The sequence below is a fragment of the Meriones unguiculatus genome, chromosome 5, assembly GCF_030254825.1.
Source record: "Meriones unguiculatus strain TT.TT164.6M chromosome 5, Bangor_MerUng_6.1, whole genome shotgun sequence".
Lineage (NCBI taxonomy): Eukaryota > Metazoa > Chordata > Mammalia > Rodentia > Muridae > Meriones > Meriones unguiculatus.
In genome coordinates, this window is record NC_083353.1 from 27683968 (window position 1) to 27700556 (window position 16589).

Below are 16589 nucleotides of genomic sequence, written 5' to 3' on the forward strand. Positions count from 1 at the left end.
TGCAGCACTAGCTGACAGAAAACAGGTGCCAACTCTGGTCAATAATGAAAATGAGTCAGAGCCCAGCAGGAGTGATGAAGAGACAGGAACCACACTTTCTGAAGGGAATGGAGGAGAGAAAGAGAGGGATCATGCTCTCACATGTTTGCGGTGGGATGGCTCTTACTCCAATTTGTACAGGACTTCCTTCATTTATCACTGTTACACTAGCATAATTATTATTTCAGATGTATCTTTTCTGACAAGAATTAAATTCTGTTACTAGAACAAGGATTAGAGGTTTTCTTGTCTTGCAGATAATGGAACACTTTTTGAAATGTTTTGTCAATACTGCAATTATTGATTTTCAGAATCAGAAAGGATTTTCTATTGTTTTATTAAGTTTCTCATACTCAAGAGAGATGCTGCTTATCTATAGAGAGGTACAGACAGGAAGACAGTGCTTCTTCCCCGTCTTTGTCACCCAGTGTCTATGGGATGTCAAGAACTTTGACAGCTAGAGCGGGACCTTACTGAATACAACCATTTCTGAAAGAAATGTCATGTTTCAAGTCCCATAAACTTGGAACTTCCTCCATCTCTGTTCTGTCTTCAGTCATGGCATCTGTGATTCACTCAAGCCTACCAGTTTCTCCATGATCAAAGCTACCGCTTGGCTCAAACTGTGTCTTCAGCACTACTACTGTAGACAGAGTTCTGCCTGATTGCCTTTAATCCTGTGGCATTACCAAACTGTACCTCTCATTATATCACTCTCTTTTTAAAAATACACTGAACTTAGAATCAGATCAAAATGATTCACCTGGATTAGAAACCCAGGAGAACTTGCCCCTTATTCTGGCTACAGTTCATGCCTTCCGGCAGACTCACTTTGGGTTTAGCACATTCACCTTTTCCAACTACTATAAAGATCACTCTTGGAGACATATTATTCTGCAGCCATGCTCTTACTCTATATTTTTCTAGTTAATTCTTTTCTATTCATCTTTGATAGCTCAGTTTATAAGCCCTTATTTGGGAAAGTTTTTTTGACCACTGGATGATATTAGATGAGAACCACTGATTGATATTCCCATCTAATATTAATTAGAGGTTCAATCACACACACACAACTATTTGATGTTGGTCTCTGTGGATGGCAAGCAACTTTATTAATATACATCACATTAATTATCAGTCATAAAGAAAAGCAAAGTATCTTAAATAAAAAGTTGAATCCACAACAAATAAAATTGTTTTATAGAATGTTTTGCTTAGCACTTGATTGACTTAATCCTGAAAGCTACAATTTGCTCTGTAAATTAGAAACTGAAAAGTGAAATTCACTCAAGTAGAATGAGTCAGTAATTTGAGCATTTCTTCTTGGGGATTCAATTACAGGTACTGATCCTTGGCATACATTCCAGAGGCAAGCCACGTTAGGCTTTGGTTGATAATTTGTAACTGTCTGGGTCAATTACTGAATGAATTATAGACATTAAACAATTGTGTGTTTGCTGAATTAACTAATATATATCTTTATTTTCCAGTGATTAATGTGTGCAAATACCAATGATGGCTTTCTTTTTTCTTTTTTCTAATTTATTTTTTATTTACCTTATATCCCTGTTGCAACCCCATTCCACCCTGCTGCCCAGTCCTACCCTATCTTCCCCCTCACCCTTCCTCACTCTCTTATTCCCCAGAAAAGGAGAGCCCTCCCCCACTTCCCTTCAACCCAAGGTCATCAAGTCCCATCAGAAAAGAGTGCATCCTCTTCTCCTGTGGCCCTGAAAGACAGTCTGCCAGGGGGAAGAGATCAAAAAGCTGACAGGAAAGTCCATGCAGTCCCTGATTTCCTTACTTAAAGACCCACATGAAGCCTGAGCCGCCCATCAGAAATTTCGTAGGGAGGCCTAGGTCCAGTCCATGGTTGATGCTTCCAATTCATCAAGCTCCTCTGGACCCTGCTTAGTTGGCTCTGTTGGTTTTTCTGTGGAGCTCCTGCCATCTCCAGGTCCTTTTCTTTTTCCTCCCACTTATCCATAAGACTCTCTAGTCATTGCCCAATGTTTGGCTGTGAGTCTCAGCATTAGCCTTAAGGCACTGCTTGGGTGAAGCCTCTGAGAGCAGAGGACAACTCTGATAGGTGCCTATCTTCAGGTCCAGCCCAGCATCATTCATAGTGTCAGGAGTTTGCACTCTCCCATAGGGTGGGTCTTTGGCTGAGCCAGGCATTGGTTGGACATTCCTTCAATCTCTGCTCTATCTTCATCCCTGCATATCTTGTAGGCAGGGTAAAATTTGGGTCAAAGTTCTTAAGTGTGGATTGGTGTGAAAAAACCTAGATGTCCCTCAACTGAAGAATAGATAAAGAAAATGTGGTACATTTACACAATGGAATACTATTCAGCTATTAAAAATAAATTTAAAAGATGATGAAATTTTTATGCAAATCTATGGAACTAGAAAAGATCATCCTGAGTGAGGTTTCCCAGACCCAGAAAGACACACGTTATATACTCACTTATAAGTCTAGTTAGCCATTATAGTACAGGATAAATGTACTACAAGACACAAACCCAACGAAGGCACATAACAAGAAGGATCCAAGGAAGCATGCATAAATCTCACTTGGAAGAGGAAATAGAAAAGACAGGTGTAGTGGTCAAAGAGAGAGAACAAGGTAGGGGATGGGGCTCAGGGAAATATGAAGGTGGAGATCAGACCTGGGGAGAGCAAGGGCGAGAGGACAGAGGCCTTTAAAGAGAAACTGAGGGTGGGAGCGTCTCCAGACTTGTTGAACTCACTTGGTCAAAGTCACACAGCCAGTGGGTGTGAATGCATGATACATACTTTCAATACAAGGACAGGGCCCTTAAATGCCATCAAATTCTAGCTGAAAGTCCTGAGTGCCAGGGAGGAGGAAGAAAATGAGAGAAATTCAAAGCTCAGAAGATGAAATGAGCAACATCAACAAGGCAGAAGGAAAATTTCTTTCTCTGTTGTCATCCACTCGCTTTTTATCTAATGGAGAAATCATATACTTTTTTCCTTTACCTGCCTTTATGTTAAATGTCAGCTACTAATAGATTCAACCATGCTCCACTATAGTTTTCTGAAGTCTACATTATATATCATCAGTTGAAGTAGTGACTCAGAATGTTATATAATTTTATGTACTTTGATAAAGATGCACTTAAAACAATTGTAGTCTGATGATTTTTCCTGAGACTGATTTCAAAGTGACTTGATAAAAATAACATAATAAAAGGTAGAATGATAAACAAGCCATATGCCAGATGTATTAAGCATAAGGAAAGCAGATAGATGAGTAGTATTTGAGATCAAAAGTCATAGGCAAAATAAACAGTATCCCTGGGAGACTGAAAGCTGTAGTCACTGTTTCACATCAGCAGCCAAGTGCAAAGCCAAGCGCACATGAGTCAAGTTACCAGAAAGTGCTTCAAGCTTTGTTTCCTTTGCAAACTCTTAACCCATTATTTATTTATGTAACCATTAGAGCTAAGCTTTACATTCAATCAGGATGGCAATCTAATCTATTATTAAATGCTCTAACTTGCATGGTGTGGCCTATAATGTCCACGTGTAAGATTACCCAAGAGTAATTTGTTAGGATAGTAGTTTCTAAAATGCATGGACCTGTGGCCTCTTCATACTCAATGTACTTATTTAGGACCTTAAGAAGCCTTTATAGATGCAAGTTTTGTCTATTCAAACTTTGTGTTTAAAAGTCAAGTTGAAAAACTGAATATTTATTTGTTTACCATTCATTTGATTATCATAATCAAATTCATATTATAAGAATTATTTATGTATAATAACTTTGTTTCTCAAATAAAATGTTAGGGAGAAAATTTTGTTTCCATATATTTTGCAAATCTCTTTGAGGTCTGGCTTAACAGAAGAAATGTGGGTTCTGCTATGTAGTTTAGCCATCAACCTGCTACATATTTTGGTTTATGTATTTTAAATGTAGATATAACTGGAAAGGAGAGTAATATAGTCTGGATTTCTTTACTCTTACACCAGGAGTCAAGTTCTATGTCTTCAAAGGTACAGTGAAGATTCTGAGAGCATATCAAGGAACAGGGGTGCCCTCTTGTACAGCGGTGCATTGGCCTGTAGTACTTACCGACGCATGGTTTTGTAGCATCCCACGTTGTTACCTAGCCAACGCTAATGCACTGAGTTATGCATATCTGCCAGATGTTTGCACAGTCCATCACAGAATATTTTAAGGTCATATTAGTCAATATCATCATCAGTTTCTTAAAACATCTTTAAATATTGTGAAATTCAAGTTCATAAAGGTTAAAATTAATTTTCCAAACATTTATTTTGTTTGCACTAATAAATCTGAAAGATTAAATTCTACCATTAGCAGCAAATACTTTCAGTTGTTTGTCTTTGAAGTGTCTGGCCCATTTTCTTCATTTTCAAAAAAGCTTCTGCCAAATACCTAGGAAAGAATGACCATAGTTCACCGGTCTCATAACAGTAAAATTTGTGTATCATGAAGAAAGTCTCCAGTCTTCATGTCAAGTGGCCATACAAATGCTTTTCCTAAAGACAGCCATATAATTTGGCTTGCAGAAAAGTGCATTACACAAGCTCATTTTTGTCACCTAATTTAAAAGGCACAGATCCAAGGCTAAATTTTGGTCTTTATTGTTTTACTAAATGTCCTTTAAAATTATCTAGTTATTTTCTAACTATTTGGTGCAGCATGGCAAAACCTCCAGGGACCACTACAAAAGCCTTGGCCACAGCCCTGTTCCTTCTTCACAGAAGAATGACAGCTTTTGCAGCCTTGGTGTGAAAGGTAAATCCGTGTCAGGAATCTTGTAAAAAGTAGCTTTGTCCTTACAAGGTGCTAGGATTTCCAGGGTCATCGATGTATTTTGATTGTTGCTATATTGGGAATCTTTCAGTATTGAGCAATATTGTGTTCTCTTTAGGTAAATTCATGCTATTTATATAAAAACCAAGAGGTGACAATTGATGAGAGATGATCCTTATCAAGCAACAGTTAGCACTGAGGCCAGGTTATTTTGAGCTCCATCTGTTAATCCGGACACCCAGATGGAAACTCCCAAGGTTGAGAAAGAAAAAAACTGAACTTAAACCACAGAATCCAACATCTAAATGTAAATATGTCCTCTAGAAGACAAAAGAATGCTCATTTTAGAGTAACTTAATCTTCCATATAGAAAGATTCTAGACTATTGCACCCACATTTGGGCGGCCATGGCAAGATTTTGAGTGTAAAACCATGTCTCAAAACAATAAAAATTAGCAAATAAAAAAAAAACAACAAAGTCTATTTCATTGTGGTTTTCCTGTTAACCTTCAATCCTCTCAGCCCAGAGAGCTAGCACGTAGGCCAGTGTCTGAGGTAGCTGTTCTTTGGTCCAGTTTATTTTTAACTGCTTGGCTTTTGCTATTAATCTATTTCCTGGACCATCTCAGCTGCTTCCTATTGAGCCAATGCAGGGTGAGTTACTGGTAATAGGAAATTTGTCTTCAACATCAATACCATGGATACTTGTAAAATGTTCCTAAATGCACATTTATAATTCATCAATAATTGGTATCTGAAGTGTATTGCTTGATCAACTCTATCTTATTGGTAGCTATTTGCCATATGCCACCATATACAGTAATACAAAATAAGAAACTAGGAAATGTCTTCTCCACTGTGAATGTGCTTATTTTATTAAAGCTCATTTCAAACGTTTCAGTCACATTTGTAGAAAAAGACTCAGAAAGGAAAAACTTGATAGAAAAGAGGATGAAAGAATGAAAAGAGGGAAGAAATGAGAAAAGAAAGAACTACTGAAAGGAAGATGAAAGAGAGAGGGAAGAACCCTACACATACTTTATTCCTTGTATATAAATGAAACTTTGTACTTTTTGACACACATCTCCCCAATTTTTCTCCTTCTGGTCTCTGGGAATACTCTTCTATTCTGCACACCTGTGATTTGACTGTTTCACATTCTACACAAAAGGAAGTTGCATATTGTTCGTATTTCTGAACCTGGCTTCTTTGACTTAACATTCTATCTGTTGATTTATCTATACTGTTAAAAAAGCCAGAATTTTCTTCATTTTAAGGCTTAATATTATCCCATCCAGTTCACGTCCACTTTTTATTTGATAATTATAGTACAACTTCTGTATCTAAGGCTCAGGGACCATTGTGGAGCAGAGGGTAGAAAGATTCTAAGAGCCAGAGGAACTGTGGGTTTGCTGTGAGATTGTGTTTCCTAAGAATGTCAGAAGCTACACCCATACCATTACCAACATGACTTCCTATACATGAGCTGAACAAAGACAGCAACAGTAGACATGCTGTTGTGAACCTGGAAAGCCCATGAGGCCTCAGCCCTACATTCAGAACTGTAGGCAAATAAGTAATAACGAGAGTGAGAGAATTCATCTTTCCCAAAGAAGAGCACATTAACTATCCAATATCAAACAGTCAACCCTGAAAACACACGTACAGCTAACATTATATAGACTGAGCACGTTTTGTACTTGTGTATTTAGGGGAAGTATATGTGTATGTATGTATGTATGTGTGTGTATAATGTGTACATTGCATGTCAATATAATATTATATATATATATATATATATATATACACATGTATGTAGCAACAATTAGTGAAAAGAGGCCATGAATTTGAAGAAAAAAATGAGTCAGGAAGGGAATATGGGAGAGTTTGGAGAAAAGAAAAAGTTAAATAATGTATTTATATTAATCTCAAAAAAACAAAAAGAAATAATTGAAAATTATTTTGACTTAATTTTTGAGAGGAGAGTGGTGGCTGCCAATGTGTGCAGTTCCCAAATAGGACAAGAGATTCCTTGGAGATGGAGTTACAGGCTCTTGTTAGATGTCTCATATGGGTGCTTAGAACTGAACTCAGATGCTCTGCAAGATCAATTCATGTTCTTAGCCACTGAGCCATCTCCCCAACTCCTAATGAATGTATTAAATGCAATTTATAAGAGGCAAATGCATATGCATAGTAAAAAAAGGTAAAACATCAAAATGCAAATAATTAAGAGTTCTTCCAAATGGTGATTTAGAACATTTTCTTCAGACTGCTTCATAAGCTGAAAATGTTCAACATTGTTTTCCTGTGTCTTTTCTTATGTAGCTATAGGGAAACTTAAAGCGGTAAAATGTGCATTTAAGGGAGACAAGAATTTCATTATTTGAAGAACCCTGAAAATCCTTCAGAACCTTCTCATTCTGTGGTCATTTTCCAATATTTCACTTACAAAGCCTTTCCTATTCTTGAGACTTGGGGTAAACTGTCTCTCCATTCCTGTTTTTCATTTTCATTGCTCTGGTCAGAGTTGTTAGCTGAAAGTCACAGGACATTTACAAACGGAAGAAAAATAGGGTTTGTTTGTATTTTTAATTAATTAATTAATTTGTTTGTTTGTTTGTTTGTTTGTATATTTATTTATTAAGTTTACATCCCAATAGTACGCCTCTCCCATATCTCCTCTCAGTCCTACCCTCCCTCTTCCCCCATCACACTCCCTTAATCCTCAGATAAGGGGTGCCCCCACCCTCACCCCAGCTCATTAAGTCACATCAGGACTGAGCATGTCCTCTTCCATTTTGGCTTAGGAAGGCAGCCTCACCAGTTGGCAGTGATCAGAAAGTAGGCAACAGAGTCCATGTCAGAGTCAATTCGTGCTCTCCTTACTACGAAACCCTCATGAACCCTGAAATGCCCATCAGCTACATGTGTGTAGGGGGCCTAGGTCTGGCCTATGCATGGTCCTTGGTTTGTGCTTCAGTCTCTACAAGCCTCTCTGAGCCCAGGTTAGTTGGCTTTGTTGGTCTTCTTCTGAAGCTCTTGACACCTACAGGTCCTTCTATCTTTCCACTTTTCCACAAGACCCCCTACGCTTTGCCCAGTGTTTGGCTCTGAGTCTCAGCATCTGTTTGAATCTGCTGCTGGGTGGAGCCTCTCAGAGGACAGATATGCCAGGCTCCTTCTTTTTAATTTTTTAAATTTATTTTTTATTAATTACAGTTTATTTACTTTATATCCCAACTGTAGCTCCCTCCCTCATCTCTTCCTAATCCCACCCTCCCTCCATCATTTCCTCCCATGCCTCTCCTCCAGTCCACTGATAAGGGAGGTCCTCCACCCCTTCCATCTCATCCAAATCTATCAGGTCTCATCAGGACTGGCTGCATTGTCTTCCCCTGTGGCCTGGTAAAGTTACATCCCCCTCCGGGGGAGGTGATCAAAGAGCCAGCCACTGAGCTCATGACAGAGACAGTCCCTATTCCCATTATTAGGGAACCCACTTAGACACTGAACTGCCATGGGCTACATCTGTTCAGGGGTTCTAGGTTATCTTCATGAATGGTCCTTGGTTAGAGTATCAGTCTTAGAAAAGACCCCTGTGCCCAAATTTTTTGGTTCTGTTGCTCTCCTTGTGGAGCTCCTGTCCCCTCCAGGTCTTTCTGTCTCCTCCCCCTCCTTTCATAAGATTCCCTGCACTCTGCCCAAAGTTTGCCCAAAGCATCTCCTTTGATATCCTGCAGGGTAGAGCCATAAAACTGAAAAGCTTCTGTAAAGCAAAGGACACTGTCGTCAGAAAAAACTACAGCCTACAAATTGGGAAAGGATCTTCACCAACCCTATATCTGACAGAAGGCTAATATCTAGAATATATAAAGAACTCAAGAAGTTAAATACCAACAAATCAAGTAAATCAATTTAAAAAATGGGGTACAGAGCTAAACAGAAAATTCTCAATGGAGGAATATCGAATGTCAGCAAAATACTTAAAGAAATGCTCAATATCTTTAGTCAGGCTCCTTCTTGTTCCCTCTCTTCAGCCATTTCCGCTGTCTGAGTGAGATTTAAGCAGCCTCCCCTGGGGCCTCCTTATTACATATCTTCTTTGGGTCTGTGAATTGTAATATATATATATTATGGATTACATGGCTAAAATCTGCTTGTAAGGAAATAGATGCCATATTTATCTTTCTGGATCTGGGTTACCTTACTCAGGATGATCTTTTCTAGTCTTATCCAAACATTAACAAACAAAATAATCCAATTTTTAAAAATGGGGTACAGAGCTAAACAGAGAATTTTTAGCAGAGGAACCTCAAATGGCCGAGAAACACTTAAAGAAATGCTCAACATCCTTAGTCATCAGGGAAATGCAAAAAAAATAACTGTGAGATTTCATCTTATACCAACCAGAATGGCTAAGATAAAAAAAAAAAAAAAAAAAAAAAAAAACTCAAGTAAGAGCACACGCTGGCGTGGATGTGAAAAAAAGGAAAATGCTTCTCTATTGCTGGTGGGAGTACAAACTTGAACAATCATTTTGGAAATCAATCTTGTGCTTTCTCAGAAAATTGGGAATAGCTCTACCTCAAGACCCAACTATACCACTCCTGGGCATATAACGAAAAGGTGCTCCACCATACAACAAGAACATTTGCTCAACTATGTTCATAGAAGCTGTATTAATAATAGCCAGAATCTGGAAACAACCTAGACATCCCTCAACCAAAGAATGGACAAAGAAATTTTGGTACATTTACACAATGGAATACTACTCAGCAATTAAAAACAAAGAAATCAGATAATTTTCAGGGTTTTGTTGTTGTTGTTTTGTATTTTAGTAACTTCATCGGAATTTCAAGGAGAGGCAAATAAATAAATGCAGAAGCTGAAATGCTTATCAGCTCCTCACATATTTCAGGGGGAAAGAGCCCTTCCTGTTACCCTGTGCTTAATCCTGCTTAGATTTGGATCAAGGTTTCAGACATGCCATCACCAAGCCTAGAAGAATCAGGGATTCTCTGCTACCACACCTTCCATCCAATTCAAACTGTCACCCACGCCTTGCAGGGGAGGCACTGGATGAAGAAGCCAGCATCCTAAGCTGATCCTTCAGCAAACAATTCTAACAGTTTGTGTCTAGACTTTGACAAAAAAGTATTTAATCGGGCACCTTCTGTGTGATTGATTAGAGAAACATACGTGGTGCGACACTCCTCAAGCAGCCTCCAGGCAGGCAGCACTATTACCTTCCCTCCTGTGAAGAAAAGAAATCAGATTTTATATTTATATTTCAGTTCAGAATTTATGTCAAAACATCCAGGACAGAGAAAATATTCATAGGTAGACAAAGTTTTTATGTTTTTGTTTTTCTAGGATGTCCTAAACATGCTGCATTTTTCTTTTTTTTCCTTCCTTCCTTCCTTCCTTCCTTCCTTGCTTCCTTCCTTCCTTCCTTCCTTCCCTCCTTCCTTCCTTCCTTCTTTCTTTCTTTCTTTCTTTCTTCCTTTCTTCCTTCTTTCCTTCCTTCCTTTTTTGAGATGGCTCAGCACTACATGGACCTCTTCTGTTGTTTACTCATAACAACAACAATGAAATAAAGAAAGAGGAGAAACATTTGAAACAAAAAACCCAGCATCTAAATTGGAGCATATTTAGTTCAAGCAGACATTGTTTTAGCTCTGTTTAAACTCATCTCTTTCAACCAAATATATTTGAACAGCTAGCAAATAATCAATTTTGAGTGGCATGGAAAGTTTTCAATGTAAGTTAGCTAATTTTAATGTTTTTATACATGCTTTATGCCAGCTCTGCATACTGCCCACAACTGTTAAAACACTTGCAGTTTGAGACAAAACAACCAGTTCTGGCAGACAGCAGAGAAAGACAACAGTCTCCTGAAATTTGGTCAGGGGTCTCTCCACCTCTCACACAATGGGAAACAATCTATCATGGTGCTTCTTCTTATAACAGAAAAACCAAGACTTCATCTTGTTGATCCAACAATCAGAGTCCAACAACATGGCATCTCCTGTTCCATGCCCATCTCGGCCCATGCCATGTTTTCAAACATTATAGTCCCATCTCATATGGGGAGTTATTAACAAATCTGTCTTCAAAAGGGCCTAGCTCCTTTTATTCCCCGTTGAGAACCCGGAGGGCCGCAGTGCTTTCCAGACATTAAGCAACTTTCCAAATATACTGCACCTTTCTGGAGGAAAACAGGGTATCCTTAAGAAGGAAAAATGGTTACATTTTCTCAGGAATATATTTGACAAAGAGGGATAGCATTAAGTCGGTCTACTAGATATTAGACATAAAGAGTTCTATTGCATTTATGGACCTATTAGACAGAAAAACAACACGTTGTTACAGAACCTAAGGTTTTTCACGCCCTACCCTGTGATTCAGACAAAGAGCCTATTATCCATTATAAACTGTCCCTGTGTGTTCCCTGCCATCTCATTTTCAGCTCACAACAGAAAATATCCTGAAGTCTTAATTGCTTTTTATAGGTCACCATTCCTGTCATCCAGTGCCCTTTGGAGGCCACAGAACACTACATTGCATATCAGCTGTCAGTGTGGTCAGCGTTTCCTTGTAAGTCAACCCTACCTGTCAAATGCAGATGAAAGATTTGAGTGCCTATTTAGCAGATGCTTAGAGATTCTCTCACAAGAGAAAAAGCAAAGATGGTCAGCTCAAAAGCGAGCAGGACATGTGGCTTAATTAGTACTTTCTTGGCTGTTCCTGGACATCTCACTAAATACGGTCGAAATTAAATGTCAAAGCCAATGGGGTTCACTGTGGGAGCCTGAGGTGAAGAACAAAGAGAAGAGCTAGGCTAAATGTAAGACTGTGGGGTATCAGTGATGGTGAGTGACTAGGAAGAGCCAGGAGTATACTAGGAGCACCAGGGTGTGGCTGCAGCATTGCTTTCTCAACCTGAGCACATACAAAACCACTAATGACAAATATGAGGCTGTGTTTTCTGGGTCAGTTCCTAAATTGACTTGAAAGCCATCAGGAGATGATCCTCTAAGAAGGTGGTGTCTTCTATTTTACTGACCATGACTCGAGCTGAGAGTTCCCTCAGAGCAAGAACAGAAAGGAGGCAGAGCATGTCTCTCAAGGTACTGCCTTCAGAAGAACCAGGTGAGCTCAAGTCAGGAAGGTGGGAGCAAAGCCTGGGCAAATTTTATTCTTCTTGCAGACTTTTCAATCTGGAAATAAATAGGGCCTTCTGCATACCCCAACCCTGGAGCTCAGACTCACTGATTCTGTGCCCAGTCCATATTTGAGGCCATATCCTGGAGAGTTCTTGGCTCCTTAATTGTGTCTAGCTGTTTTCTTGTATCACTGAGTTTGTCTTCCCAAAGGTGTTTGCCTGCAGGTTCTTGAGGAACACAGAACACAAGAAACACAGAAAGAGCCATTGGTCATTTCACAAATAGTGTGTGATAACAGTCAAATAAACCTCAGTTCCACATCCATATATTCAATTAAAACTTTAAGGGAAAATTGTCAGCATTTGGACTCTCTCATTTACAAATTAGGAATGATTTCTTGTTCCTTGAGTTTATAAGATAAAACAAATGCAAATTATATTGGCATAGTTTCAGTGCTTAATGTTACTTTTCAAAAGAAAATCAAGAACACTGAACTGGGTGAAAAACTCGGATAATGAGCTATAGTGTCTTGTGTGCTGCTTTAGTATTAAGAGGTAAGGTGTCCTTTACAGTATCTGTGTGCTTTTATGTCAGTCACAAGTAAGCCACAGCAATCATTTGTCTTTAAGACACAGCGCTTCTGTGTAGCCCAGGTTTCCCTCAGAATTCTGATTTCCCTGCCTCTGACTACTACTACTGGGATTACAAGTATGTTCCATCACAGTTTTGACTAACTATTGACCTGTCATATTTTCTTCTGTTCTCACATGTGCCTGTGTAGTATGGGTGCATGTATGTGAACATATTCACATGTATGTTAACACATATATTTCAGTGCATGTGAGTGTGGTGACCAGCATGTAAGTATCTGTAAATCTAACTACAGCCTTCATGCCTCCACAGCAAGCACCGTATCTACTAAGCCACCTCCTCAGTCTGGTCAGCTTGTTTCCTGAGACAAGATCTTACATGCCCTGGCTGGCCTAGAACTCACAATGTAGACGAGACTAGCTTTCCACCTGCAGTAATCACTTTCTTCTGCCTCCCAGAGTCTGGAATTATAAGTATGCCCTATAAATCTCATATAGACTTGTCATGTAGGCTTTTCTAAACATTCAGCCATCATACATTTGTAGAGCGCTGGCTATGTGATGGCAGCTATGGCAGGCAATAAGAACCCAATCCCCAAAATGGTTACTCTTCCCTGCCATTTACAGTTCAGTGAGAGAAACAGACAGCCAACTTCCTGCTAAAACATAAACACTAATTGTAGTACTATTTCTTTTACATTTTAGAGTCTAATCATCTTATAACATACTTTATCCCATATCACTGGTTGCCAATGTATGTGAAAGAAAAAAAAAGACCATATTTTCTGTCAGACAATACAGCAGATGAAGAAACACAATGCTGCTCCCTCACACCTAATGTTTGACAGCAATTCCAGCAGATCTATATTTTGCCTCCGGCTGCTGCAGGATTAGTACAGTATCTCTGGGATTTACTGAGCAGCCTTTTCTATGATGGCCTTCCTGGAAACTTTGCCTGAACCTCTGACGTCCTTCCTCCTTTAGCAGCTCATGTTTTATCAGCCTTTCTACTTAACAACCCATGGAAATGAGCCAACTGCGGGAAAATGGCTCCACTTACTTAGCTCTGAGCTACAGATGGCCTGGTGAACACTGAGCTAATGGAAAACTGACACTTGCTAGTTCAAGTCAACAGCTGTTTCCACTGTAGCTGTGGCTTGAGAGGCAGTGTGCTTCAGCCTCTTAGGGGGACTGCCATCTGCTCAGTGGGTGTTCTACATTTCCTTTAAATGAAGTTGGATACCAGGAATTGGAAGTGAGTCAGGGTATTGTGGAGGCTTCTTCCTGTAGGTCAGCATGCTAAGGTAGGATTTTCAGGTAGGTTTTCATAGCTACTCAAGTCTTCTTTTGGTTTTTCTACAAGGAAAACTGGAAGCTATGTTTTACTTCTGCTGCTCTGTCTGTAGGTCTGTTTTTGTGATTTTACCATGTTCAATCTCCCTGAGTAATAAATACACCTTATAGTCAAAGACATCTGCATCTTCCATGTCCCAGCCCCAGAATGAAGAGGATAGGGTGAAGCACCCATGCTCTCCCTGCTTGCCCAACCCTTTACTGTGAATCAGTTCTTTTTTTCCCAGAGAGGGTGGGGATTCTGTGTATGGAGATTACATACAGTTGACAGGAAGGTAAGAATTAAAACACTAACTATGGACCTCCACACACTTTCTTCACTTTAAAAATGTTCACACTACATTTTCTTCAATTTGAGGACTTTAGCTGAAATTGCAAAAAAGGTAGGATAATTCTATTTAATGCTCTGCTGGGTCTGCTTGTTTATTTCATCTTTCTCTCTGCCAGAAATGCGTAGCCATCAGTTTTAGTCATTGTTTGTGTTGTTGCTGTTTTTGTTGTTGTTGTTGTTGTTCTTTTTCCAAGAGCTGATAGTTGTGCTCTTGGAAAAAACATGCAAGACTCTGGTCCTGGTTCTACAATTGCCGAGTGTCATATCCACTTGGGGGAAGTCATGGAATTATTTAGTATTTCTGGGCTTGTGTTTACTAGTTATGAGACTACTTTTATACTATACATTATAAAAGATGTCCATTGCCTCCTATAATCTGTTCTTTGTCACAAAGAAAATAGCTGTAACCCTTAGCTACTCAAGTTCTTTACTATTTGGCATAAACTACATGAAATTGCTATTTTGTAGCTAAAACTTAAGTTGAGTAGCAGAAATTTCATGTGGTCTACCTTAATTCATTCCATAATTTTTAAATTTCATATTATCATCTGCAAGGCATTGTTTTCAGACTTTAAGAATTTAACAGTGAATAAAATGATAGAAGGCCTAGCTTTTATGTGATCTCATAGCTTAACCAGAGACAATGAAAATAAGCAAATCAGCAGATGACAATGTAAGGAATCATGGTAAAGAAAGCTTGGAAGGTAATTAAAGAGGATAGAAACAAAAGTCAAATGTGGGAAAAGGGCAGGACTTCTAAGGGGAGCAAAGAGGATGCTCATATGTCTCCCTCATCTCCTCCCATACCCCTATCTAAGTCCTTTGATAGGGACATCCTCCTCCCCTTCTATCTGATCCTAGCTTATCAGGTCTCATCACAACTGGTTGCATTGTCCTCCTCTGAGGCCTTGCAAAGGTGCTCCCTCATTAAGGGGAGGTGATCAAAGAGCCAACCACTGAGTTCATGTCAGAGACAGTCCCTCTTCCCCTTACTAGGGAGCCTACTTGGATACTGAGCTGCCATGGGCTACATCTGAGCAGGAGTTCTAAGTAATATCCATGAATGGTCCTTGGTTGGAATATCATTCTCAGAAAAGACCCCTGTGCCCAGTTTTTTTCAGGGTTTTTTTTTTTTTTTATCTCCTTATGCAGCTCCTTTTCTCTCCGGGTCTTACTATCTCCCCTTCTTTTCTAAGATTCGATGCACTCTGCCCAAAGTTTGGTTATGAGTCTAAACATCTGCTTTGATACACTGCTGGGTAGAGTCTTTCAGAGGCCCTCTGTGGTAGCCTCCTGTCCTGTTTCCTGTTTTCTCCTCCTTCTAATGTCCATCCCATTTGTCTTTCTGAGTAAGGATTGATCATCTTACCCAGGGACCTCCTTCTTGCTTAGCTTCTTTAGGTGTACAGATTTTAGGTTGTTTATCCTGTCTTAATATATCTTTCAGTTTCTTTTAAGGAGACAGTCTTTCACATGCAAGCAAGGTTAGATCTCCAGTGAGCCCCTGAGATTGTCTTGTCTCCACCTCAGTTTTGGCATTATAAGTGGGTGCTATCACACCAAGTATGTTTTTGTTTTTGTTTTTGTTTTTAAACCATGAATCCTAGGCATCAAACTCATGCTTGCAAGGTCCTCATGCTTGCAAGACAAGCAGTATACCAGCTGAGCTGTCTCTCCAGCCCACACTGTCAACGTTTTAATAATAAAAGTCTGGGGGAAAATAAAAGAGGTTGTTGATGGCAGACTTGAAACCATCAACTAAATATTTTGAGGAAATATTGACAAAGTATTAAGGATTTTTAAAATACTAACCACTAAGTATGGATTATTTTCTAGAAAAGGTCTATATCCTGATGTCTGGAGGCTTGGCATAGAAGTTAGCTAGCATAGACAGCAAATTTATCTTCCTCATCTTCTTGCTCAGTGCAAGCTTTTGGAAGTTGTGAGGAGACAGCCCACATTGGTCAGCACAGGTCTTCATTCACTTTGCAGATTGTTTGCTGCTTTTTAAAATATTCTCATGAAAACATTTAGAAACCTAAGCAATATGACATGTAAAATTAATCATTACAGCAGGAAGATTAACAGTTCAAGTGGTCATATATGTTTGGAAATGCCATCTACATACATGCCATGCATAGGCAAATCGTGTGTATACAGACCTAGAACTTTGTTCTAGCTAAGCTAATGATAAAATATCAGTTATTTCTTTATCTTTCTGCTAAGATGTTAAGTCCTTGGGGTTTGTTCATGAACTTTTTCAAAGACAAAACTTAAAGTATTGGTTTTTTAAAACAATACAT